The sequence below is a fragment of the Gopherus evgoodei genome, chromosome 1, assembly GCF_007399415.2.
Source record: "Gopherus evgoodei ecotype Sinaloan lineage chromosome 1, rGopEvg1_v1.p, whole genome shotgun sequence".
NCBI lineage: Eukaryota > Metazoa > Chordata > Testudines > Testudinidae > Gopherus > Gopherus evgoodei.
In genome coordinates this window covers 305,130,464-305,156,094 of record NC_044322.1, presented here as the reverse complement: position 1 = coordinate 305,156,094, position 25,631 = coordinate 305,130,464, and the positions used below count along the sequence as shown (strand labels likewise).

General features: G+C 44.4%; 1 protein-coding gene across 5 annotated transcripts in view; it reads right to left on the bottom strand.

The window, feature by feature from the left end:
• The window catches only part of TAFA2 (TAFA chemokine like family member 2), a 321,301-nt gene that overhangs the window by 284,611 nt on the left and 11,059 nt on the right, over nt 1-25,631 (bottom strand). Inside the window, exon 1 of one of the 5 annotated variants that reach the window (XM_030548871.1) lies at nt 5,777-5,807. The exons of the other annotated variants lie outside the window; for them this stretch is intronic. The gene's annotated coding sequence lies outside the window, so the exon portion shown is untranslated. Of the gene's footprint in view, nt 1-5,776; nt 5,808-25,631 lie in introns of those variants that run through there. 5 annotated transcript variants of the gene reach the window in all.

Below are 25,631 nucleotides of genomic sequence, written 5' to 3'. Positions count from 1 at the left end.
AGAACATGAAATCTAGTATTTGATTTGTTTTTCTCGAGTATTCTTTCAGAGAACATCTGTGCTGAGGCCATGGATCCTAATGTACAATATATTCTTTTAGAAGTCTCTTTACAAACTAACCTAATTGATTTAAGATTTTGTGGACTTGAAATTTTTGAAGTGCAGCCAAAGTTTCACTTAGTTTTTCAACAACTCTCTCCCGAACTTGAAATCTTGTACTTGTTCCTAAATACTTAAACACACTTACATCATAAACAACTTTATGCAGAGGTATATGGAGTGGGAAAGGTGGGGCGGGGGGAAGACACAGGCTTATAGTTAGGCCTTTTATTAGCATTCCAAAATTAATTATTTGGGGACAGATTTTATTCTAAAAGTAAGGGCTGAGGTCTGGATGAAAAAAAAATGCATGTAGTTACATAGCTACATCTTGTAAATGCAATCACCCAGCTGCATGCTCAAATCAAGCATATGTGGAAGCATGGGTATTTCATAGTTTAAATATCCATTTGTACTCATTTTCAATTTGCACATGCAGTTTTGATAATTGCTCACATATACTGTTGTGCACAAATATTTGCAAGTTATTCCTGAAAATATGGATCATACAGACCATAATGTTATTCTTCATTCGTTATTTAAATAGCCTCAAAAGTACTTGGCACAATTATAAACCAACTGATGTATATTGGGGTGAAATCCCACTTGCCTAGCTCATGCAAGGGAAATGAGCAAAAGTAACCAATTTAACTTTGCTACCACATTGCAGCCAATAGACTCATTTAAAGCCAATGGAAAGAGTCCTTGACTTCAGTGGGATTTGGATTAGGCCCTTAGCACAGAACACACCTGCCATTACAGGTTTGTCTAGATTAGGAAAAGAGGTTGAGGCTATGTTATTCTAGTTGAGGTATTAGCTAACCCCAATTTAACCACAACCTTATACCTTGATTTAGCAGGCTGAGATTGACACTAGGCTAACTAAATTAGAGGATATGTAGGTAATTGGTGCAGATACTGCTTCCACTCTTGTGGAAAGTGCCATGGAATCTCTAAGGGGGTCTATATGGACTAAACCCTTCTGTTTCCCTGTCTGTAAAATAGAAAATACTTATTTACTTCACAGGAATAGCATGTGGCTTATTTATGTGTTTGGGAAACAGTTTGAGATCCTTCAGCTGAAGGCACCATAAATCAATCCATTAATATTAATGAAAATTACTAGAAATGGTCAAAAACATTCTTGTGCACACCACCTAAAAAGTAAAATCTCCAGCACCAAAGTACCCCATGCATTTTAGCCCCAGGTTGGAGCACTGGTTTAAAGCTGACTCAGAGGGAAGAATGCTGCCTAATGAATTTCCAACTCACCTTCCTGAAGCATCCTGTTTTTTTCCCCTAAAGGATGTCTCTTATTCAGTTACTGAGCATGTCTGACCCTGGTTAACCTGAGACCTAATGAGATCACTGTTCTCTTGTGCCAAAAGCACCAAATGGCCAAGTACTACAAAAAAATTCCTTTCTTAAAAATGCCCCATATTCACACATTCACCCAAAACAATGTGTTTTGTTCTTTTTGTTTGTTTGTTTTTGTTCTTGTTTTTTTAATGGAGGGTCAGGTGAGGAAGGTTATCTTATAGTGCTAAACTTTGATGCATTACCTAAATAATTCCTTTAAAATAAGCAGTGTTGATGTAGCCATGTCAGTCCCAGGATATTAGAAAGAGAGAAGCTTTCAAGTTTCAGGTGAGACTTGAAGAAGAGCTCGGTGTAAGCTTGTCTCTCTTACCAACAAAAGTTGGTCCAATAAAAGATATTGCCTCACCCACCTTCTCTAGCCTTTAAATAAAAACTGTCGAAAGATGAGATTAAAGCTTACAAAATTATTTTAAATCCAAGTTAGGAGCAAAGTCTGGCAATTGCTGGGAAAGGTTCCACAACATGTATACACTGCAAATGTAACCCATGTCCTGGTTAACACCAGCCCGACAAAGAGCCATAATCTATTTATTCAAAAAGTGTGTAGGAACATTTTGTTCTGGGGACTGTGTAGGTGCACACTTTGGTTCAGGGAGCCACGTGTGTGCACACAAATGTGAACTACAACCCATTAGCACCATTCAGTTGCACTCACTGCAGGAACCTATGGAATGGGCTATCAGGTGGACCAAAAAAGGAGTAGTCATCTTCCACCACGTGCTACCGCTGCACAGCAGATTTTTGCCCTGTTTTTACTGAGTGCCTCAGAACGTGGCCCTAAGTAGGTGGAGGGCTCACCTATAACTGCCCATAAGTGTTGCTATTGGTTTTTTTTTAAGTTATTGCCACTGCTTTCTAGAACACAGGCCATAGTTGCCTATGTGCCCTTGGCTTGGACAGAAATACTGGCTAGGCAGAGTTTAACCTGGTTTTTATGAAATAGGGTTCAGAGTTCCTTTCCTACGCTTTCACCTTAATAGTGTTCACACCAGTTCAGCTGTACACATGGATAATATTTCCAGCACAGATAGGGCTTAAGTGTTTTTTACAGCATCCATCACCCTAATGTCTAAACATATCGACCTATTATAGTATTTAAAGGCAGCTCCGGTCCTTAGTTATGAAACCTCCAGTAATGGTTAAAATAAAGTTTTGGGATATTCACACAAAGTACTGGTAATTTTAAATACTTTCACATTTTACAGGTATTTAAAAAGCAAAATTTGTGCTAACCATAGATTCATAGATTATAGGACTGGAAGGGACCTCAAGAGGTCATCGAGTCCAGTCCCCTGCCCTCTTGGCAGGACCAAATACTGTCTAGACCATCCCTGATAGACATTTATTTAACCGACTCTTAAACATCTACAGAGATGGAGATTCCACAACCTCCCTAGGCAATTTATTCCAGTGTTTAACCACCTTGACAATAAGGAACTTTTTCCTAATGTCCAATCTAAACTTCCCTTGCTGCAGTTTAAGCCCATTGCTTCTGGTTCTATCCTTACAGGCTCAGGTGAACAAGTTTTTTTCCTCCTCCTGATGACGTCCTTTTAGATTCTTGAAAACTGCTATCATGTCCCCTCTCAGTCTTCTCTTTTCCAAACTAAACAAACCTTTAAATTCTTTCAGCCTTCCTTCATAGGTCATGTTCTCAAGACCTTTAATCATTCTTGTTGCTCTTCTCTGGACTCTCTCCAATTTCTCCACATCTTTCTTGAAAGGCAGTGCCCAAAACTGGACACAATACTCCAGTTGAGGCCTAACCAGAGCAGAGCGGAAGAATGACTTCTCATGTCTTGCTCACAACACACCTGTTAATTCATCCCAGAATCACGTTTGCTTTTTTTGCAACAGCATCACAATGTTGACTCATATTTAGCTTGTGGTCCACTAGAACCCCTAGATCTCTTTCTGCCATACTCCTTCTTAGATAGTCTCTTCCCATTTTGTATGTGTGAAACTGATTTTTCCTTCCTAAGTGGAGCACTTTGCATTTGTCTGTTAAACTTCTTCCTGTTTACCTCAGACCATTTCTCCAATTTGTCCAGATCATTTTGAATTATGACCCTGTCCTCCAAAGCAGTTGCAATCCCTCCCAGTTTGGTATCATCTGCAAACTTAATAAGCATACTTTCTATGCCAATATCTAAGTCGTTGATGAAGATATTGAACAAAGCCGGTCCCAAAACAGACCCCTGCGGAACCCCACTTGTTATACCTTTCCAGCAGGATTGGGAACCATTAATAACTACTCTCTGAGCACGGTTATCCAGCCAGTTATGCACCCACCTTATAGTAGCCCCATCTAAATTGTATTTGCCTAGTTTATCGATAAGAATATCATGCGAGACAGTATCAAATGCCTTACTAAAGTCCAGGTATACCACATCCACTCCTTCTCCCTTATCCACAAGACTCGTTATCCTATCAAAGAAAGCTATCAGATTGGTTTGGCACGATTTGTTCTTTACAAATCCATGCTGGCTATTCCCTATCACCTTACCACCTTCCAAGTGTTTGCAGATGATTTCCTTAATTACTTGCTCCATTATCTTCCCTGGCACAGAAGTAAGTTAAACTAACTGGTCTGTAGTTTCCTGGGTTGTTTTTATTTCCCTTTTTATAGATGGGCACTATATTTGCCCTTTTCCAGTCTTCTGGAATCTCTCCCGTCTCTTATCCATCTTTTATTTTAGTTATAAAAGGATGCAGCTAACCACAGAAGAAAGATGATGCTTATTCACTGAGCAAGGTATAATCCTCAGATTTGTGCAGGAGCTTACAATTCTACCTGCCATAAGGAGCTTTCTATCTGTATGGCTGTGGCATGAGAAAATCCATTCTCAAAGACTACTTCTCTTGTCATTTGTTGTAAGAAAGTTAATAAAACCATCACTCACAAAGTAGTAGTTGGAATTCTTCCAACCATAATTAATGTTTTCATGTGTCTTGAGATTAATCAGAAAGTGAGGGGGAAAAAAGCATTGTTCAATACTCACTAGGCACTGAGCATACAACTAGTCACTTTGTGATGTCCTACTAGCACAACAGAGTCCTAAAACTAAATGCTTCAGGAAACCACAATCTTCTTGCCCCCCAAGAACACTTCAAGATAAATGGATGGGAAAAAACAAACTCTTATTTTCAAGGTAAGTATTTTTAAAGGAAAGAATTTCATATCCCAAACAGTGCAAAAGCAGCTGTATACAAATAGGAGAGAAAGGTTGAGATACTTGTGTTTTGTTTTCAAATGTTTTAAAAAGACTAGTTCTACATGTTGGCTCTATCCTGCCCCACTGACATGATAGTTTTGTGACTAACTTCAGTGGGAACAGGAGAGGCCCTGTATCCTTAATAATAGTCTAGACTAGTCATTATATAAAATTAGTGAATCTTGGTCAAGTGACTTAGGGGGAAATAAAAACCACCACCAAACAGCAGTTTAGAAAATTTTTGACATTCTGATTGTTCCTGCTGATCAAATTCTGGTATGTATTACAAATAAAGCATTTCACTCTCTTTATAAGTCAAGGCGCATGAGTGAATCGTAGCCCTAGCTGTGAAGACACCGTGATTTACTACTCTAGATCTAGTGGCAGATTTCAGTGATGCAGGCTTAGAATTGAAGGAATCTCTTGTAGGCTTCTGATACTTCAAAGTGCACTCTGGCTCGTTTTATAGTGGAGCTTTCCTTGGTACTACAGTGAACACTCAGATAAGGGCTTATTTTAAACTAAACGTAGGGATAGGGTAAATCTCATCTGGCCATACCAAAAAAAATGATTGCAAACTCTTTATTTTATTTTGTTACAGTGCCCGACACAATAGGGTCCAGATTCGGATCTTGGCCTCTGCAGGCTATTGTAATACAAATAGTAAATATACTACTTTTAAACTCGAAAGTTTCTTTCATGTCATGAAACTCCATAAATGCAACTCTATACTCAATCAGAACCTGTTTTTCTACATGAAAACTCTCCCTTGGGGTATGTCCAGACTACCAGCCGTATCGGCGGGTAGCAATCAATTTTTTGGGGATCGATATATCGCATCTAGATAAGATGTGATATATGGATCCCCGCACGCGCTCCTGTCGACTCCGGAACCCCACCGGAGCGAGCGGTGGTAGCGGAGTCGACATGAGGAGCCGCGGACGTCGATCCCGTGCGGTGAGGATGGGAGGTAAGTCAGAATAAGATACGCAACTTCAGCTATGGGAATACCGTAGCTGAAGTTGCGTATCTTACATCGACTCACACCCTCCTTTAATGTAGACCAGGCCTAGGTCTCTTACTTTCTCTTTATCCCTGGTCCCAATAGACGAACAGGCAGGAATTGACTGCTTTCTAAGTGATGCTCTCAGCACTGAACAGTAACCTGAAAAAGGAAAATCAAATTAGGTTCACGTCCTTTCCTTCCTTCTTTGTGATGCATAAAGAAGGCCAGAATTGTTGTGGAGGAGATCTGGGTAGGAACCAGTTATTGTCTGGTTATTTTTACCTAACAAATATCAGGAATGTCAAGTCTGCCTAACCTAGTTTTGCTGAAGGACTAAGAATTCTGTTGTGAATTTTTTCAGCTCTTACTTGCAGGCTTTGAAGCTGGAGCAAAGATCTTTTCTACCAACTCATCTGTTTATAAGGTTTTTGAGTTACATAGGTAAGCAAAACAAAGAATTGTAAATAAGTTTTCAGTGAAAACTGCTTCCCATCTGAATTAATCAGGTTTCCGCTCCATGATGTTATAATCCTAACAGTCCTCCAATGGACTAATGTCTTCCAAGGTAAGCTAAAATTGAATTGTCAGTATCAAATAACAAGCAGAACTTTTTATTTCAAAAAGGAGTCTTTCTTTAATCACAAGGAAGCCAAGGTAGGACATAAACTCAGGCCCTTTTCCTTTACAAATCATTTAAATCTCAAAAGGAGTTTCTATTTATATTAAATTGGGAAACTCACTCTTTAAACGTAAATTTGCATTACTCCTGGGGGAATTCTGCGCCACTGCATGTGCAGAAAACAAAGTCCCCCGCCATGGGTGTTGTTTAGGAGGGTGAAGGTGGGGAATCCCCCCCAAAAAAACAGAGCGGAGGTGGGGGGGGTTATGCGAGGTCATGTGCCACTTCCCACCCCACCCCTCAACTTCTGCAGGCGCCAAGCTGTCCTGCAAGTCTTGCGCGGCTCAGTCTGCCGTGGGGTACTCTGTCCTTCCAATGCTGCGCCTCTCCCCATGCACATTTTGGCTCAAGGGGATTGGAGAAGGCAGGACAGAGCACCTGTTCTCCTGCACTCTGGGTCACTGCCTCTGCAGCTGGATGCCACCTCCTGGGTCCCAGTGCCCAACTGTTTCTGTAAACGGTGAGTGGGGGAGGGAGGAGGAGGGAACGTAAGGAGGGGGTTGCAGGGAAGAGGCAGAGGAGAAAGGGGGTAGGAAGGGCAGAGGGTTGGGGAGGGGGCAAGTGGAAAAAAAGGGGATGGGAGGAGGCAGAGGACAGTGGGGAGAGAAAGGAGGCAGGAGACAGGGAAGAGAAGGGGATACAGGAATGGGTGGAGGAGAAGCAGGAGCCTGGTATGTGGCATCCCCTCAGCCAGAGGTCACAGCATCACCAGAGCAGCGACATTGCAGGTGCTGGAGCGACCACCAGCAGCAGCTCGCCTGTTATGCCGGCCCATCCCCACCCACACTGGCAACCCAAGTACCACTCCAGCCAGGGGGAAGAGAGCCTGTGAGCTAAGGGAACTGGCTCAGTGTTCACGTGTGTGCGCATATTAGGGTTGCCAGCCGGAACACCCGGCTGAAAAGTGACATTGACGGCTCTGGTCAGCACCACTGACCAGGCCGTTAAAAGTCCGATCGCTGGCACAGCGGGCTAAGGCAGGACCCCTGCATGTGGCATGTCCTCTGTCTGGGCTGAGGTGGTTCCCAGCCAATAAAAGCTGCACAGCCAGCTCCCCACCCCAAGAGCCAGCTCTGCAGCTCCCATTGGCTGGAAACCACTTCAGACCAGAGCCCCCTCCCATACGCCAAACCCCTTTGCATTACTCCCCCAGCCCAGAGCCCCCACCAGCACCCCAAACCCTCCTCTCTGGCCCAAACCTGGAGCCTGCACCCTCAGCCAGAGCCCTCACCCCCTTCCACACCCCGCTCCTCTGAGCCAGCCTGGTGAAAATGAGTGAGTGGAAGGAGAGTGAGCAATGGGTGGCGGGGGGGAGATGGAGTGGGTGGGAGGTGGGGCAGGGCCTCACAGAAGGGGTGGAGCAGCGGCAAGAGTGTTCAGTTTTGTGCAAGTACAAAGTTGGCAACCCTAGTGCATGGGCATACGCATGCTTGGCCCCCACAAATATAGCAGTCAAACTACACTTATGTCCCCTGCAAATTTCTTTGTTTCCCTGCAGAAAATGATGGGGAAGCAAAGGGAAACTGAATCAGGAGGCGGGGGGCAGGGGATGAACACCGGTGTAGTTTGTGGGGGGCATTGCCTCCCCAAGCAGAGGTGAGGCATGAGGGGCACCCGTGGTCACATACCACTGCTCCCCATCATTTCTGTGACCTCAGAGCTGCCTGGCTGAAGGAAGATGCTACTCACTGACTCTGTGGTTGGACACCACCTCCTGGGTCCTAGGGATGGTCAAGCTCCCCTTCTGTGTGCTTGAAGCCATTTTGTTTTTGGTATAACAGCAGGTGCTCGTGGTGGGATAGGGTAGGGGGTGGGTGATGTGGGAGTGGGGGGAGGCAGATAGGAGCAGGGGACAGTAGGGAGAGAAGTGGATAGGGGAAGCAGGGGGCAAGTGGGAGCCCACCATGCAGTGTCCCCTTGGTCGAAGCTGCAACTGAGAATCCCCCATTAAGCAGGCCCATCGAACCCCCACCCTGATGAGCCCCACCTCCTCTGCAGCTGGATCATCCCACTGAGCCCCCAGCCCCTAGATTCCCACCCGACTGAGCCCCACCACCTTAGCACCTGGACCCCCGAACAATGGCCACCCACACCGAACCGCCTCCAATCCAAGCACCATCCTCCCACTCCCAGACCCCTCCCCCCAGACCCCCACCCACTTTCACCAGGACCCATTGCCCCTGCACCCAGAACTGCCCCCAACAAACCCCTGGGCATCCAGATCCCCCCACTGAGCCACCACACCAAGATTGTCCCCCAGAGAACTCTCTTAACATCTGGATTCCCCCACCCTCATTAAGCCCTTCTGCACTTAGATCCTACTGGGCTGAGCCTGCCTGCCCACACCTGGTGCAAAGGGGCAGGACCCTGTGGTATTTCTGGGGCAAGCCCAGCTCTTGCACTGTGTCCAGGTTAGGTGCAGCCTCACCACCTGAGTCCCTATCCCCTGGGTGGTGGAGGGAGGCCTGCAGTGTGATCTCCCACCTCCACACAACTAGTGGCCTTTGGTCCCCACTGCCATACAGGAGCCCCCACATTTCTTTATTTACAAATAAAATTTGCAGAATTTTAAAATATTGTGTGCAGAATTTCTTTTTTTGGTGCAGAATCCCCTCAGAGGTAATTATATTGGATCACAACTAGAGGCATGTTTACTTTTCATCATTTTGTTGCTTGCGTTTTGAGAGTAGAGGGAAGGAGATATTTGATTTATTGTTTGGATTCAGATTCTTTATGGTATTTCAGGTATTTTATTTGGTGATGCTGCCCTATTACTCTTCATGAAATGTTGGGAAATTTAATTTATTTTTGTGTAGCAAAACCAAAAGGTTTCTGGGTTAAAAGACGTGAATAAATACAACTCTAGCACCATTATATTGTTTCTTCCATAGTTCAAAATTAAAAAACCACAACCACAAGTAGCTTTTAAAAAACATGGATAGTCCCAGTCACTCAAAAACAAATCATTTCAGACCATTCCACTAACTAAAATATTAAATTCTTATATTAGAGGAGATCATGATAAAACAGGACTGAGCCAGTCTGGTTTCCAGCTTGCACAATTGTGAAGACCAGTAAAGTGGTGAACTATATCTACAAAGTTTGCTATTTTGAAAAGGTTAAATGCGACTCCTCATAAGGCTTTTCAACCAGCATCAGATCGTCCAGACCCATAGAGCTTTTCCCATCCAGAATTCACATGGCGAGACATCCAAGGAGTCTGGAATGATCGTGGTGATGCTCAACTCCCTTTTCGCAGACAGATTTAGGCCATATGAGCAATTTTTGTGCTTCTTTCATTCCCATAGGGACCGAAATCGAAGAGGAACAATCTGGCACTAAGTTTCAAAGCTTTATAAGGTAGAAGCCTAAGAGACAAAATGAAGACAGAGTTAACCATTAGTGTATATGATCCTACTTTAACAATAGGGCTGTCATGGTTGGAGGGCTCGCTGTCACCAATATGCCACAGTTGAAGAGCTAGTTGAACGTCTGTCCCTTTCATATTTTCTCTGAGTGCTTATTGGGAAACAATTCAGACTGACACAAGCACCTGCTAGTGTAACTTTAGCACCCTTGTGGCCAAGATGGAGTCTGCTCTGCAGACAGCTCTGGCCAAGAGAAGGTGAGCACAGGAATGCAGCAGGAGAAATCCCTTCCACCCCCGGAGCACTTGTTCCAAACCCCATAGAGTGAACACACCCACCCACAGGAAAAGTACAATGGATAAAACAAAGGGAGATATTTATTGACAGAGGGATGAGAGGAGAAAAACAACAAGGGGAAATATAGGTGGAGCAGTAGAACAGGGTTACCTCAAAGTCAGGGCCCCACGGGCCCAGTGGTAGCACAGTCTGGAAGGGCAGACACTGAGCAATGTGTCTGCACACACAGTCCAGGAAGCCTGAGCAAAGTTCCAGTCCAGTTGTGAGTCTTGGGGGCTTCTGGTTGTCTTCGGTGCCAGTGAACTCTCCCCAACAAACCCCTCTGGTGCCCTCTTCTGCCGCTCTGTGCAAAGCCACACAGAGCAACCACCTCCCCATTTAACTAGCTAGCAGTCTCCCTCTTTGTCCCCAATGCAGAGTCACAAGCCCCAGTACTCACAGCCCCACGCAGCTCTGGGCAGCCATGATACTGGGTCCAGCTCCGGCCTGTCCTTCTCAGGCAATTCTCCCCTGGCACAGTGCTGCTCCGGGCTCCTGTCCTGGGCTGTCCCCAATTATCCCTGTCCTTCCCAGGCTTAAGAAATGTTCTCTCTTGCTTCCTTTCTCCAGGCCTGTGTGCTGCTCCCCCTCTCCCCTAGAGCTCCAGATCCGCCCCCTGGACTTTCCCTCCTTTTTTCGCCCCCTCACTCTCCCCATCCCCCATAGGAAAAAGATTTAAAGAGGCCATGCTCTCTAAACCCCAAAGGGGTTACACTTGAACAGAGGTAGGCAACCTATGGCAGAGGTGCCGAAGGCAGCACACGAGCTGATTTTCAGTGGCACTCACATTGCCCAGGTCCTAGCCACTGGTCTGGGGGGGCTCTGCATTTTAATTTAATTTTAAATGAAGTTTTTTAAACACTTTAAAAACCTTATTTACTTTACATACAATAGTTTAGTTTAGTTATATATTATAGACTTATAGAAAGAGATCTTCTAAAAATGTTACTGGCACATGAAACCTTAAATTAGAGTGAATAAATGAAGACTCGGCACACCACATCTGAAAGATTGCCGACCCCTGCACTAGAATGTCTGAAGGACTCAGGCCTTCATAGACTAAACTCAGAGGGGTGGTAGGCCTATCAGTAAGGCAGACGTATGTAGACACTTTGTTGCTTTAAAATCCTTTGTTTTCCCCCCCGTATATTATGCTTTGTTCCTACTGTTGATATTAAAACAATACTTTGGTTTAAGGCAGTCACTCTGTTCACCACTGGTCACTCTATTCAGCCTCTGAAGGGAAGAACCACAGGTACCAAACCCAGTTAGATTTGTAAGCAAAGTGGACATACAGAGTACTGTAGCCGAGGGCCCATTCTAAGGCCTGGTCTACACTATGCATTTAAACTGAATTTAGCAGCGTTAAACCGATTTAACCCTGCACTCATCCACACAACAAGGCCCTTTATATCGATATAAAGGGCTCTTGAAACCGGTTTCTGTACTCCTCCCCGACGAGAGGAGTAGTGCTGAAATCGGTATTGCCATGTTGGATTAGGGTTAGTGAGGCCGCAAATCGGCAGTACTGGCCTCCGGGCAGTATCCCACAGTGCACCATTGTGACCGCTCTGGAAAGCCATCTGAACTCTGATGCACTGGCCAGGTAGACAGGAAAAGCCCTGCGAACTTTTTGAATTTCATTTCCTGTTTGGCCAGCATGGAGAGCTCACCAGCACAGGTAACAATGCAGTCTCCTGAGAATCGAAAAAGAGCTCCAGCATGGACCACATAGGAGGTACCGGATCTGATCGCTATATGGGGAGAGGATTCCGTGCTAACAGAACTCCATTCCAAAAGATGAAATGAAAAAACATTTGAAAAAATTTCCAAGGGCATGATGCAGAGAGGCCACACCAGAGACTCAGTACAGTGCTGTGTGAAAGTCAAGGAGCTCAGACAAGCTTACCAGAAAACCAAAGAGGCAAAAGGAAGGTCGGGGCAGGGCCAAAAACATGCCGCTTCTACGCTGAGCTGCATGCAATTCTAGGGGGGTCTGCCACCAGTACCCCACCCCTGTCTGTAGATTCCATGGTTGGGGTGGTAATCTCAGCCATGGCTGAGGATTCTGCGGATGGGGAAGATGGAGGAGGAGGAGGAAGAGGAGGACGAGCTTGCAGAGAGCACACAGCACTCCGTTCTCCCCAACAGCTAGGAGCTTTTTCTCACCCCGACAGAATTACCCTCCCAGCCCTCCCAAGCCACTATCCCACACAATGAAGCCATGGAAGGGACCTCTGGTGAGTAGACCTTTGTAAATATAAAGCATGGTTTAAAAGCAAGCCTTTAATGATTAATTTGCCCTGAGGACTTGGGATGCATTCGTGGCCAGTACAGTTATTGGAAAAGTCTGTTAACATATCTGGGGATGGAGCAGAAATCCTCCAGGGACATCTCAATGAAGCTCTCCTAGAGGTACTCCAAAAGCCTTTGCATGTAGCAAGTAATCTGGTATCATTGCATGCCAAAGCCTAGCTGCGTATAGTCCCGGTGTTTGCTGGCATTCAAGCAACATCCGTTCTTTATCTCTCTGTGTTATCCTCAGGAGAGTGATATCATTCATGATAACCTAGTTGAAATTCATGAATTTAATTAAGGGGACAGAGACGGCCATTCCTACTGGGCTGTTTGCCTGTTGCTTAAAAGAAATCCTTCCTTGCAGGTAGCCAAGCGGAGGCGGGGGAATTGGCGCTGAGCTTTTTCACATTTTGCTAGTAGTGATCTTCCATGATACCAGCCACGCGGGGGGGAGGGGTAAAGCGATCATCCCAGAGAATTGGATGGGGGGGCTTTGTTTCTGCTGCTGCATGTTAACATGAAAGCAGCAGCACTGAACGGGATTTGCTTGGTATTTGGGAAAGGAGGGCATTGTGTATATGAAGGCTGCAGAAGCTGAAAGACAATGGCTTACCATGGCTGCATGCAAGCTGAATTCTGATGCCTGGGTCTGTGAGATCTCTAACACCAGAGCCGCAGGCACTCAATATTAAGGTGCAAAACGTGACCTTGTAGTGAAATCACATGTGCTAAGTAAGGTGAATAGTGTTGTTCACCGTGAAAGAGTATAAGCATTGTTCTGTAAAATGTATCTTTTTAAATACTTCTCTCCCTTTTTTCCCCTCCTCATGCAGCTGCAAGTTTTTCAAGCCTCCCTACTCCATCCCGAAGGCTCTCTCAGATAAGGCGGCAGAAAAAAAAAGAAGCGAGATGAAATGTTCTCGGAAATCATGGAAGTGACCCGCAATGAAAGAGCTCATCTGAATGAGTGGAAGGTCACTCTACCCCAGTACAGGAAAGATGCCAGTGAACGTGAGGACAGGAGGGACCAACGTGAGGATAGGAGGGAGGAACGTGAGGACAGGAAGGACGCTCGAGATGAGAGGTGGCGGCAGGAAGATCAGAGGTGTAGGCAGGAAGATCAGCGGTGGCAAGATGCAACTCTGGGGCTGCTGCATGATCAAACTGACATGCTCCGGCATCTGGCGGAGCTTCAGGAAGAGCAGTGGGGTCACAAAGTGCCACTGCAGCCCCTGTGTAACCACCCTCACCATGTTCCATATCCTCCTCTCCCAGACATGTAAGAACGCGTGGGGAGAGGCTCTGTGCACCCACCTACTCCACCCCCATGGACAGCCCAACCAAAAGGCTGTCATTACTTTGAAATTTTAGAGGCCTTTTCCTTCCCTCCTATCCTCCTCCCAAACCACACCCAGGCTACCTTGTCAGTTCTCTCCCTCTTTTTATAATGACTTTTTAATATAGAATACATGATTTTTAAATGATAGTGACTTTATTTCCTTAAGCAAGCTGTAATCAAAGCAGGAGGGTGGGTTGCTTACAGGGAATGAGTCAATCAAGGTGGTGGGGGGTTCATCAAGGGGAAACAAACAGTGGTCAGACAGTACCATGGCCTGTGATGAAACTGGTTTTCAAAGCTTCTCTGATGCGCACAGTTTCCTGGTGTGCTCTTCTAATCGCCCTGGTGTCTGGTTGCATGTAATCAGCGGCCAGGTGATTTGCCTCAGCCTCCCACTCAGCCATAAAGGTCTCCCCCTTACTCTCACAGAGATTGTGGAGCACATAGCAAGCAGCAATAACAAAGGGGACATTGGTTTGGCTGAGGTCTGAGTGAGTCAGTAATGTACGGCAGCGCGCCTTTAAACGGCCAAATGCACATTCTACCACCATTCTGTACTTGCTCAGCCTGTAGTTGAACAACTCCTGACTACTGTCCAGGCTGCCTGTATATGGCTTCATGAGCCATGGCATCAAGGGGTAGGCTGTGTCCCCCAGGATAATTACAGGCATTTTAATATACCCAACTGTTATTTTCTGGTCTGGGAAGTAATTCCCTTGCTGGAGCCATTTAAACAGAGTAGTGTTCCTGAAGACACGAGTATCATGAACCCTTCCGGGCCATCCCACGTGGATGTTGGTGAAACGTCTCTTGTGATCCACCAGTGCTTGCAGCACCATTGAAAAGTACTCCTTGCAGTTTATGTACTGGGTGCCCTGGTGCTCCGGTGCCAAAACAGGGATATGGGTTCCATCTATCACCCCACCACAGTTAGGGAATCCCATTGCAGCAAAGCCATCCACTATGATCTTCACATTTCCCAGAGTCACTACCTTTCGTAGCAGCAGCTTAATGATTGCTTTGGCTACTTGCATCACAGCAGCCCCCACAGTAGATCTGCCCACTCCAAATTGATTCCCAACTGACCGGTAGCTGTCTGGCGTTGCAAGCTTCCAGAGGGCTATTGCAACTCGCTTCTCAACTATGAAGGCTGCTCTCATCTTGGTATTGTGGTGTTTCAGGGCAGGGGAAAGCAAGTCACAAAGTTCCATGAAAGTGCCCTTACGCATATGAAAGTTTCGCAGCCACTGCAAATCGTCCCAAACCTACAACACTATGCGGTCCCACCAGTCTGTGCTTGTTTCCCGGGCCCAAAATCGGCGTTCAATGGCTACAACCTACCCCATTACCATCAGGATCTCCAAAGCGCAGGGGCCACGGTTTGAGAGAATTCTGTGTCCATGTCCTTATGGTGCTGTAGCCACCTCCTCCTCACCTGGTTCTGCAGGTCCTGGTTCAGCATAGACTGCACGATAATGCACGAGCTGTTTACAATGTCCATGATTTCTGTCTTGAGCTGAGCAGGGTCCATGCTTGCTGTGCTATGGCGTTTGCACAGTTCACCCAGGAAAAAAGGCACGAAATGGTTGTCTACTGCTTTCACGGAGGGAGGGGTGAGGCTGTACCCAGACCCACCCGCGACAATGGTTTTTTGCCCCATCAGGCACTGGGATCTCAACTCAGAATTCCAAGGGGCAGGGGAGACTACGGGAACTATGGGATAGCTACCCACAGTGCAACGCTCCGGAAAATCGACACTAGCCTTGGTACATGGATGCACACCGCCTAATTAATGTGCTTAGTGTGGCCATGTGCACTCGACTTTATACAATCTGTTTTAAAAACCGGTTTCTGTAAAATCGGAATAATCCCGTAGTGTAGACATACCCTAAGAGTGAGAGAATCATGTGATTCCACCACAGAAAGGATAAAAAGCACAAGGCTGTCACCTGAGAGGGTATCACTTAGAGAGACCAAGGAAAGGGACAGGAGTACAGCTAGCCCTACAACCACGAGAAGGGCATTAGGAAATGTAACTGATGAAGGAAGACTGTGAAAAGTAGATCGGAATAAAAAATATCAGGATAAGTGTTCCTAAACATGGGAAGATAGAAGAGCAAAGATCTGGGTTATGAATTATAAAGGTGCTAAGATTGGATGACTTTAAAATTCATTATAGTGGCAGATTCTTTCATTTTCAATGTAAATGACCCTTGTTCCAGGAGCACATCTGTTGAAAGCTGACAGATCTAAAATGTTCTCTCATCTCTACTTGTAGAGTAGATATTTGTGTCATTACTGTACATTGGATAAAACAATATGCTGAAACCATTATATATCAATGATAAAAACTGCCCTAGTTCTACAAATGTTGTACTTTTAAGTGAAATAATGTCCTTGATTTTTCATCATTCTAGCACTAAAGAATAAAAAGATCATAATCAAAGAAGATGAGAAAGTATTTATAATAGTTAAGAATGGAAAATTTAGGCCTGGAATACAGGGTATCAGAGAGAATTTGGTGAGAGGCCACACATGACCTTCTCCTGTGGATGCTTAGAAGTTTCTAGAGCAGATGAAGATAGACTCTTTTTGAACTGTAAATGAAACAGCTTCATCACACTTGAAAAGAACAGAAACTAGAACCAAAGACATGGCTGCCAAACCAAAAAATCTCTTCCTCAACATGCATGACTCCATAAGACTAAGTAAATAACTCCCCCTTTGACAAAAAAAACTAAGACCAGCTAACCAATGTTTAGACAATGGAAATCTGATGACAGGGGCGCTGGATTCTGCATTCTTTGGTAGGTGTTGTATAATCTAGTCCCTCCACCTACCATGGGCTTCAGCACGAAACTATGAAACAGCTCTTCACCCCCAAGTTCAGACATTCCCTTCACTCTTCCCTCAGATATATGTCCTAGACCTACTTATCTCTTAGACCCCAGCCCTTTCAAAGGCTTCATAGCACAGCAGCTCCTAGGCTCCTTTCCTGGCTCCCTCTCACTGGGGAACCCTACCATAGGTCTTTGCCCCAGACTATTGTCACTGGAGAGCCCCACCAACAGCTATTGGTCTATCTAGCTCTTCCCCAATGCAGAAAAAAAATGCTGCTTCCTTTCCCTGCTGGCCTTGCTTTCAGAACTAACACTCCATGGGCTCTAGCATACAAGTTCCAGAATTCCTTTAATTTGACAGGAAACCAGGCACAAATCAGAACAAGAATTTATGTTAATATGAACAATAAAAAATAACAGCTAGGAGCCCTAGTTCTGGACCAGGACCCCATTGCTGTAGACACTGTACAAAACTAGAAAAAAGAGCCAGTCCCTGCCCCTAAAAGCTTACAATCTAAGCCCTGAATGCCTCTAAAACACCTGACTCAACCTGTCAGAGAGCAATTATTAAAAGGCCTAATCTAATTAACAAATCAAGTTACTGTTTAACAGTTTTGTAAAACAGAGAAACACCTATCTTTCTGAGTTCTTATATTGCACCATCACAATAATATGAGATTATAATAAGAGATGCTCTCCAGCTTCAGTATATCAAGTATTATAAAATTACATATATTCCTTTGTATGCTATGGTGGAGAATATGGGTTTGATCTGTAATAATTTTATGAAAAATGTGACCTAGCTATTAAGATAGTCAGAACATATTGGGGTTATTGGAATGTGTCAATGTATTGTGCCAATGTAATAAGAGGCATTAAGAACTGCAGGCAAGATATGAAACAATAGACAGGGATAAAATATCTCAAGGTAAACAACTTCAAGGGAGCTAAGGGAAGATCTCACCAGGACCAGAGGTCACTGAATGGAATTAATAGGCAGCAGGTTTAAAACCAACAAAAAGAAGTACTTCTTCATACAATCCACAGTGAACCTGTGGAACTCATTGTCAGGGGATGTTGTGAAGACCAAAACTATAACTGGGTTCAAAAAGAATTAAATAAATTCATAGAGGATAGATCCATCAATGGCTATTAGCCAAGATAACTAAGCCTCTGACTGCCAGATGCTGGGACTGAACAACAGGGGATGGATCACTCAATAATTGCCCTGTTCTGTTTATTCCCCTTGAAGCACCTGACAGTGGCCACTGTTAGAAAACAGGATACTGGGTTAGACAGACCATTGACCTGACCCACTATAGCTGTTCTTATGTAAGAGTGGCTGGGACATTGAGAAGATGCTCTTTTCATGTGCCAGCCAAAAGAGTTAGACAGCGATTTTCCAGGGCCAGAACCTAGAGATCAAAAAGATAGTAAACCGCTAAAAAACTCTAAAAAGAAAGAGGGAGGGGGTGAGTTGTCAGCAGCTGCTCAAGGTTAGATGCTATCAGAGACACACCCAAGGATGTGAAGACATCAGGATGACAGTCTGTCTCTCCCGGCCACGGGGGTATCTAAATGAAGTAGAACCTTCCTAAACTTGCAAGGAAAGGATAATGTTTAGGTAAGACCAGATGCGTATAGACATTTGTTTTAATCCTTTTCTCTGATGGGTATGTACCTTTGGGTGAATGAACAGTAAGTTTGTTTTGAAAAAGCAGGTATGAGTCACTTTAATGAGCCGCCGATCACAAGCGCCCAGAAGGAAATTTTTTACAGATGTCAAATACAATTTGGCCTGTCATGTTAACTCAGCCAGGAAATAGGGGGTTGTAGTCCATAGATCCACTCCAAGACAGGTTGAATTGTGGGGTTCCACCCTTGAGAGAGATGAAGGAAGTGAAGACTGTCACCTGAAGGGTGTTATAATAGGATCTACACATCCATATTGAGCTCAGACAGAGGGTGCAGACGAACCTCTCCGATTGACAAGCAAACCCCTTGACTATACCCCTACAAAACTGCCACACCTGCCACTCATGGAGACAGGCACCCAAGCAGCAACCAATAGAGGAAATGAGGCTTGCTATAAAAGGAGAAAGAATAGAAAAGGAAGGAGAGACAAAAGGCCTTGGACAGCAAAGGGGAGACAACAACAACACTGCACCAGGTGACCCCACGGAAGTAACCAAAAGACAAGCAGACTGCAAGATCTAAAATTAAAGACTACTAGCATTAATTGGAGGTGAAGATCCATGTGTTGACCTGACTGAAGACAAGCTAAGGAGGGTCAGACAGGAGAAGCTTGGGTCTCTCTCCCACACCAAGAGCCTAAGAGGGACTCAACAGAGATCTAGGGTGCAAATCAGGCTGGGGCAGTTACACAAAGAAAACCACACAGCCGTTTAGAAAATTACAATACAACTACACCATTTTTCTGGTAACCTGGAATAAGCGCATTATCATTATTATCATGACTCACCAGTCTCAAACCCAGGCCTGCAGGGTTCATGGGAGCTACCACATTCCAAGCCCCCATCTGGCAGTCTGCTAACAACAGCTTATCCGAGGCCCATGAAGCTCAGCTCCAGTGTGAAGCTTCACTCCTGAGGTCTGATTGGTGGAGTCCCAAAGCAGCTGGCCCACTGGCCCTATTTAAGCCAACAGCAGGAACAAGAAGAAGTTGTCTGAACAACTGAGATCTAGACTGTGTGCTTCCACCTACCGCTTCTGGATTTCCTGGCATCTCAACCTGATTTAACTTCTTGCATCTGAATCGTGGCTCCTGACCTCCAGTTGTCTCCTACTTCTGACTCACGGGAAGCCTGATCCAGCCGACTCTTAACTCCTGTCTCATGACTGTGGATTCTGGCTCCAACTACCACATCTCCAACCATGACAGCTTGTTCAGACCACAATAATCTTATGGAACCAAGCCTAGTGTGAGAAGGATAGACCCAGAAGCATCGGACTCACCCAAATGGGTTTCTGCCTCCAAACAAATAATCAAATGCTATAAGCCCAAGTTGCGCAGCTGACCCTGGACAACCAGAGGCTGCAGGAGAAAGTGAGGAAGTTCAGTGTTGAGAATACTACACTGCGAACACAGCCTGCAGCACCTTACCCCAAACAGGGGCCTCTGATACTCTTGCCCAAACTGTTTGATGGGAACTGCCAGCAGTTCCAGAGTTTCATGAACCAATGCTGCCTTCTGTTTCTGGTGTCTCCAAACCTATGCCTCTGACCAGGCCAAGATGACCTTGGTAATCAGCTTCCTGAAAAGAGATACATTAGACTGGGCCTCACCCCTGCTGAAGGCTATAGCCCAGTGCTGTCGACCGAGATACCTTTCTCCAATCAATGTCAGCCATCTTCAACGACCTACACTGAGCTCAAACAGCCAAGGACTGCCTCTGGCTGGGGCAAAGCACAGTGGCCTCCTGTGCAGCCAACTTCCAACATCTCACAGCAGACACAGTGTGGATTGAAGCAGAACAGCTGTACCAGTTCTCATGGAGCTTGCAGGAAGAAGTCAAAGATGAACTGTCAAGTGCAAAGATGCCTATGGGGCTAGACACCCTTATGGACCTTTACATCCACATAAACAATCAGCTGAGACAACAAAGGGAGGAGAAAGAGAGGTTTTCTGCAGCCCCCAACCCACATACTATGATCTCACCTTCTGTTCACCTTCTGAACCCACAAGCTGATCTGGCTTGTCAGCAACTCACACCTAAAGAAAAAGACCACCACCACCAACACTACTTGTGTTGCCATGATATCTTGGCCTGCCTAGTACAAACTCTGAGGAGCTTGGGGAAACAAGCCAGTCCAAGCATATTGGGGGAACCAGCCTGAGCCTTGTGAGAAGAGAACTTTCCTGTACCCTAGTCCTTACTGAGATGTACCCTGAGCCCCACAGGGCTTTTCCATTTGCAGGTGTTTATCCTGGGGGATTCCCACCCTGACAGATTCCCTTCCAACAAACAGATTCTCATTGATTTGGAAGCAGAGGACAATTTTACTGATGCAGCTACAGCTCGGGCCCTACAGATTCTCCTGCTATGTAAAGCCATGCAAGAGACAATTGAAACTACTGAGAGCTACTGACTGTCTTCAGGTCCCATTCTGAAGGAAACTGTCACCCTAGAGGCCATTATTCAGGAAAACAGAGACATAATACAATTCAGCATGATTCATTCCAAGCATTTTCCCCTGATCTTTGCCATCTCCTGGCTGACCTTTCATGATCTCATCATTCACTGGTGAGAAAAGGTCACTCTCTCATCAGAATTCTGCATTTAATATTTAGTTGTGACATTCCAGCACTTCATTAATGATATGCTACGACACTTCCTGGAACAGTTTGTGGTGGTATACTTAGGTAATATATTGATCTTCTCAGATAGTCAGGACCAACACACCACTCACATCTGCACAGTCCTGGAGAGACTACATCAGCACAGTCTCTACACTAAACTTGAGAAGTGTGCACTTTCTCAGACCTCAACCAAGTTCCTGGGCTTCATCCTGTCCCCAGAGCTAATCAAGATGGATCAGGCTGTCTGCGACTGAGCAGCACCCTGCAATGTGCATGACCTACAACATTGTTTAGGCTTCACAAACTTTTACCAGAGTTCATTCTAATTTTTAAAAACAAGCTAAGCCCCTCACTGCCATACCCTGGAAAAACACCCAGTTCTCTTGGTCACCTGAGGCCCAGCATGCATTCGAGCAGCTGAACCCTGCCTTCACCACCACTCCAGTACTGGCCCACCCAAACATGACACAAACTTTCACTGTGGAAGCCGATGCCTCTAGTAGGGCGATTGGGGCAGTCCTCTCACAAAGGCATGGACCCAAGAAAAAATTTTTAAGTTAATGTTTAAAATTAAATATACACAAGTTAAGAGGGAAGGTACATCTAGGGTCAGACCTGAGTTATAAGGGATTACAGGTATCACTTACAAGGATGAAGAGATACATACATATCACATAACCAGCATAGACCCAGTTTGGGGTGTGGGAGGTTTTAAAACATCAGTGGATAAGTGGGCTCAGGTATGCCACCCATGGAATGTATTAAGAGTCCAAGTCAGTATCGGTGTAGATAATAAGTATATGGGTGGGGTGCATCCCTTGGTTCATCAGGGAAGGAAGTGGGTTATTTCCCTGATCGGTGGTCTTGATTACTCAGGGTGGTATTGATGGTGTCCTGTGATGTGTTCTGTATAAATGTCTCTGGACCACCTGATGGTGTCAGACACCATAAGCTGTCTCATTAGCTGGGCATAGCATCGACCGACTCCGCACACTCAGTACTGGCTCATTGTGGGGATCCCATGAGCCCAGGGCTCCCATGATCAGGGTATGTATCTGGCCCTCGTAGCCCTGGGCTCTCAGGGAGATGGAGGTGAAGAACCCCTGAAGCTGCACTAGCAGGAGGAGCAGAGGTGAGGCTGGGAGGACAGGCAGATGCAGGGTCAGAACTGATGAGGCACTCCCAGCCTCTACGTCAATTGCTGGACTGGGAAACGGGCAGATGTGATGGTGGGGGAGACACTGAATTAATCTGAATGTTGTGGAGAAGTTAGAGGCCCAGTACCAGTCAGCCAGCCAGAGCTCCTGCAGCAGGACAAACATCACCTCACTCATATTTGGCAACACTAATATCACATGTGCACACACTAGCTATGGGCAAAGGGGTTCACAAGTCAACACAGAAGCAAACCACACAAATTGTCTTTTAAAAAGTTGAGTTAAAAAAAGAAAGTGATTCATGATATTTGAGCAAATAGTGTTGGCAATACCAGGATACTGGCAGAATACATTATATGAAGTACCAATTCCTTTTGTTGTTTTATGTAGTGTACTTATCATCCGACCTTCATTCATGCACAAAATAAAATAATATTCTTCCTGTTATTTACTTGGACAGAGGGTCTGGGGAATATGCCCATAATTTTGAGAGAGAGAGAGAGAGGCAAAAAGAAATATTTGCTTGGAGAAGTTTAACAAGAGGCCTGACCACAAACAAAACCAGATATTCTAGTCTCTGAAATGGGATCTGAGTTTGGAAGTTAAGCATTTGACAGAGTGCCATTAATTATAATGTCCTCAATGGCCAATCTCCTAGAGAATGCAGCCAGTCCCCATTCTATATTGTGTGAGTAGATATCTCGAAGAAACTGGTTTGGAAAGTGGGTGGGGGTGGGGGTGGAGGGTAGTTGGGCTGGACTAGGCACTCATGTCTGACATCAAGCTAATCCAGAGGCAAGAGCTTGATAAATGGGTCCAAGTACAGCAATGAGATTGATCATCAGACACAGTGGAAAGCTGGTATCTAGACAGAAAAGGGGACTGGCAGTGTGATGGGGGATTGCTTTCAGGAGATGCAAGTTGTTCAGTTTTCTCTTTTTCCTCTCTGTAACTAAGCTGAAAATGCTTTATTTAGTTTAATATATAAGATGTGTAAATGTTATGCAAACCATTTGTCAAGGCTGAATCCCTACTCTGTCACTCAAAGTGCAGAAAGTAGGGGCTTGCAAGGATTCTAAAAATTAAATACTTGCCACTCCAGGCTTAATATATGGAGATATACCTATCTCAGAACTGGAAGGGACCTTGAAAGGTCATCAAGTCCAGTCCTCTGCCTTCACTAGCAGGACCAAGTACTGTCCCTGACAGGTTTTTTTTGTTTGCTTGTTTGGTTTTGTTTTTTTTGCACACCCCAGATCTCTAAATGGCCCCAGAATTGGGCTCATAACCCTGGGTTTAGCAGGCCAATGCTCAAACCACTGAGCTATCCCAAGATTATAGCTTTTCTCTGACCTTTGCTTGGTAAACGCTGCCACCAACCAAATTAAAAAAACACCACAAAACCCTTTGAACCCAGAAAGGAGCACTTGGGAATTCCTCCCTGTGGGGTACCCTCAAGTCCATTCACCCCCCTCTGTGAAAGAGCTGAGAAAGAGAAGAAAGTTTAATTAGCTGGTGGCCACCAGCTAATTAAACAACATGCACAAACCTCTCAGGATACCAAAAATCCAATTCTGTTCTTAAAATTTACTTTTTTTTTTTTAATTAAAAACAAAAAATAAAATACATCTGGAACTTAGGCTTTTGCTAGATTTTAAAAGAACAATTCCAAAAGTTAAGCACACAAAATAGCTTTCTTGGGGGTTCAGCTTAAAGATTACAAGCAAACAAAAGCATCTGAGGTTAGCACAGAAGAGATCCACAAGCCAAAATAAAGAATAAACCAGATCGTGTATCTAAACGTTCCCTGTCCAAATGATTCCTTCTAGGTATGAAGGATAATTTTTCATACCTGGTGCAAAACTTACACAGCATTCCTGCTTATAGCATTGCTGCTCTGCCCCTGCTTCTCCAGAGAACAACAGACAAAAGGTAAATTTCTTTCCCATTTTGAAAAGTTCATGACCACCCATTGGCTCTTTTGGTCAGGTGCCCACTCCTTTTCTTTTACCTGTGGGCTTGTTAACCTTTACAGGTAAAGCAAGGAGAAAACAGCTACCAAGAGGGATTTTATAGCTAACTGGCTGGTTGGGTGTCTTCATTTATCACATAATTTTTATTTTAATTCCATTATCTCTGGGGTTTTATATAAATCTTGTTTTTATTAAGCTTACTATTGTGTGTGTAACTTCACTGCAGATGTCCACAAAGAAAAAAGAGAACCCAATGCCCCCTAAGGAGAAGCACTGAAAGGCAAAGAGTCTCTGGAGCCTACAATTCCCCCGCTTCAGTCTTGATCAAGGGCCATGAACAAAGGTGCCCTAAGGTGTTTTATGTTACTAATAGGCTGTGAGGGGCAAGAACAATGGGAGAAACCAAAAGACCAAGAAAGAGATGAGAATTAGTGGGGGCGTAGGTGCACTCACTATAAATCATGCTGTTTGCAGAATGCATATATATTCACAGCATTTTAATTATATGGAGTTATAGGTATAAATTATCACGATAATGGAGCTACACAATCTGGACCTAATTGATAGAATCTTTTTGATTGAACAGATACACAGAGGTAATATAAAGTAAAACTATCAGCTGTGATGGTTTTATTCACTCATCCATACTGAGTCATCCACACATTTTCTTAAGTTTTTAATTGGATATCTGTTTAATTTGAGGAATTGTTCTATTAAAATGATGAACAGAGAAATAATAAATGACAATTATACACTGACACAAATGGTAGCGTCTGCACAGTTTATTTTGTATACATTTACTTGTAATGGTGTTTATCTTAAGTTATTAAAAATATTCTCCTCTTAAAAAAAAAAAAAGATTCTTTTAACTTTTTCAAGGCCAAAATAATTTAGACAGCCATTTTCATTTTGGGAGATGTTAAAATAGCATCTGGAATAGTCTTTTATTTAGTACTGATGACAACTTGTGACTGTTGTACTGACACAAATGGTCTTCAGAGTTTCAGCATACAAATAAATTCAAATTAGATAATCCCCAGAGGATGGATATGGAGAAAGGATAACTAAATAATGCTACTACTGTTGTAGGTTTCAAATTAACTGTTTCATTCTAAAGTTATAATTATCAGGAGGAATGCAGTTATTCAGTAATGCATTAAAAGAGCATAATATTTCATCACTCATTAAATAGAAAAATATATTGAAAATTTGGGAATCAGAATCATTTGCAGCTTGCTCTGAGCTAATGGGTCATGGGGGGAAAAAAGACTTTTTTGGCAGGAAAGCAATCTGGTATTGCTGACTGCAGACTGTATTTACTTGACATTCAGAAAGATCATATGACACTATTGCAGATGAGGTGAGTTTATGCAACAGTGAGGAAAGGAAGGGCAAGGAGAGCAGAAGAGATTAGATAATGGGTGGTTGGATGGTGTGAAAAAGAAAAGAGGAAAGTGTGTGTTAGTATGATAAGTTTTAGATACCCTCACCGTGGCTGACGGGATTTTTTTTTAGGACATACCATACATTCATGCCATTCTAGTTATAGCTGTGTCAGCACTTTCTTTACAAAGTTTTTTTTTTCCCCAGAACTTTTACCATTTATCAGGTAAATAGACA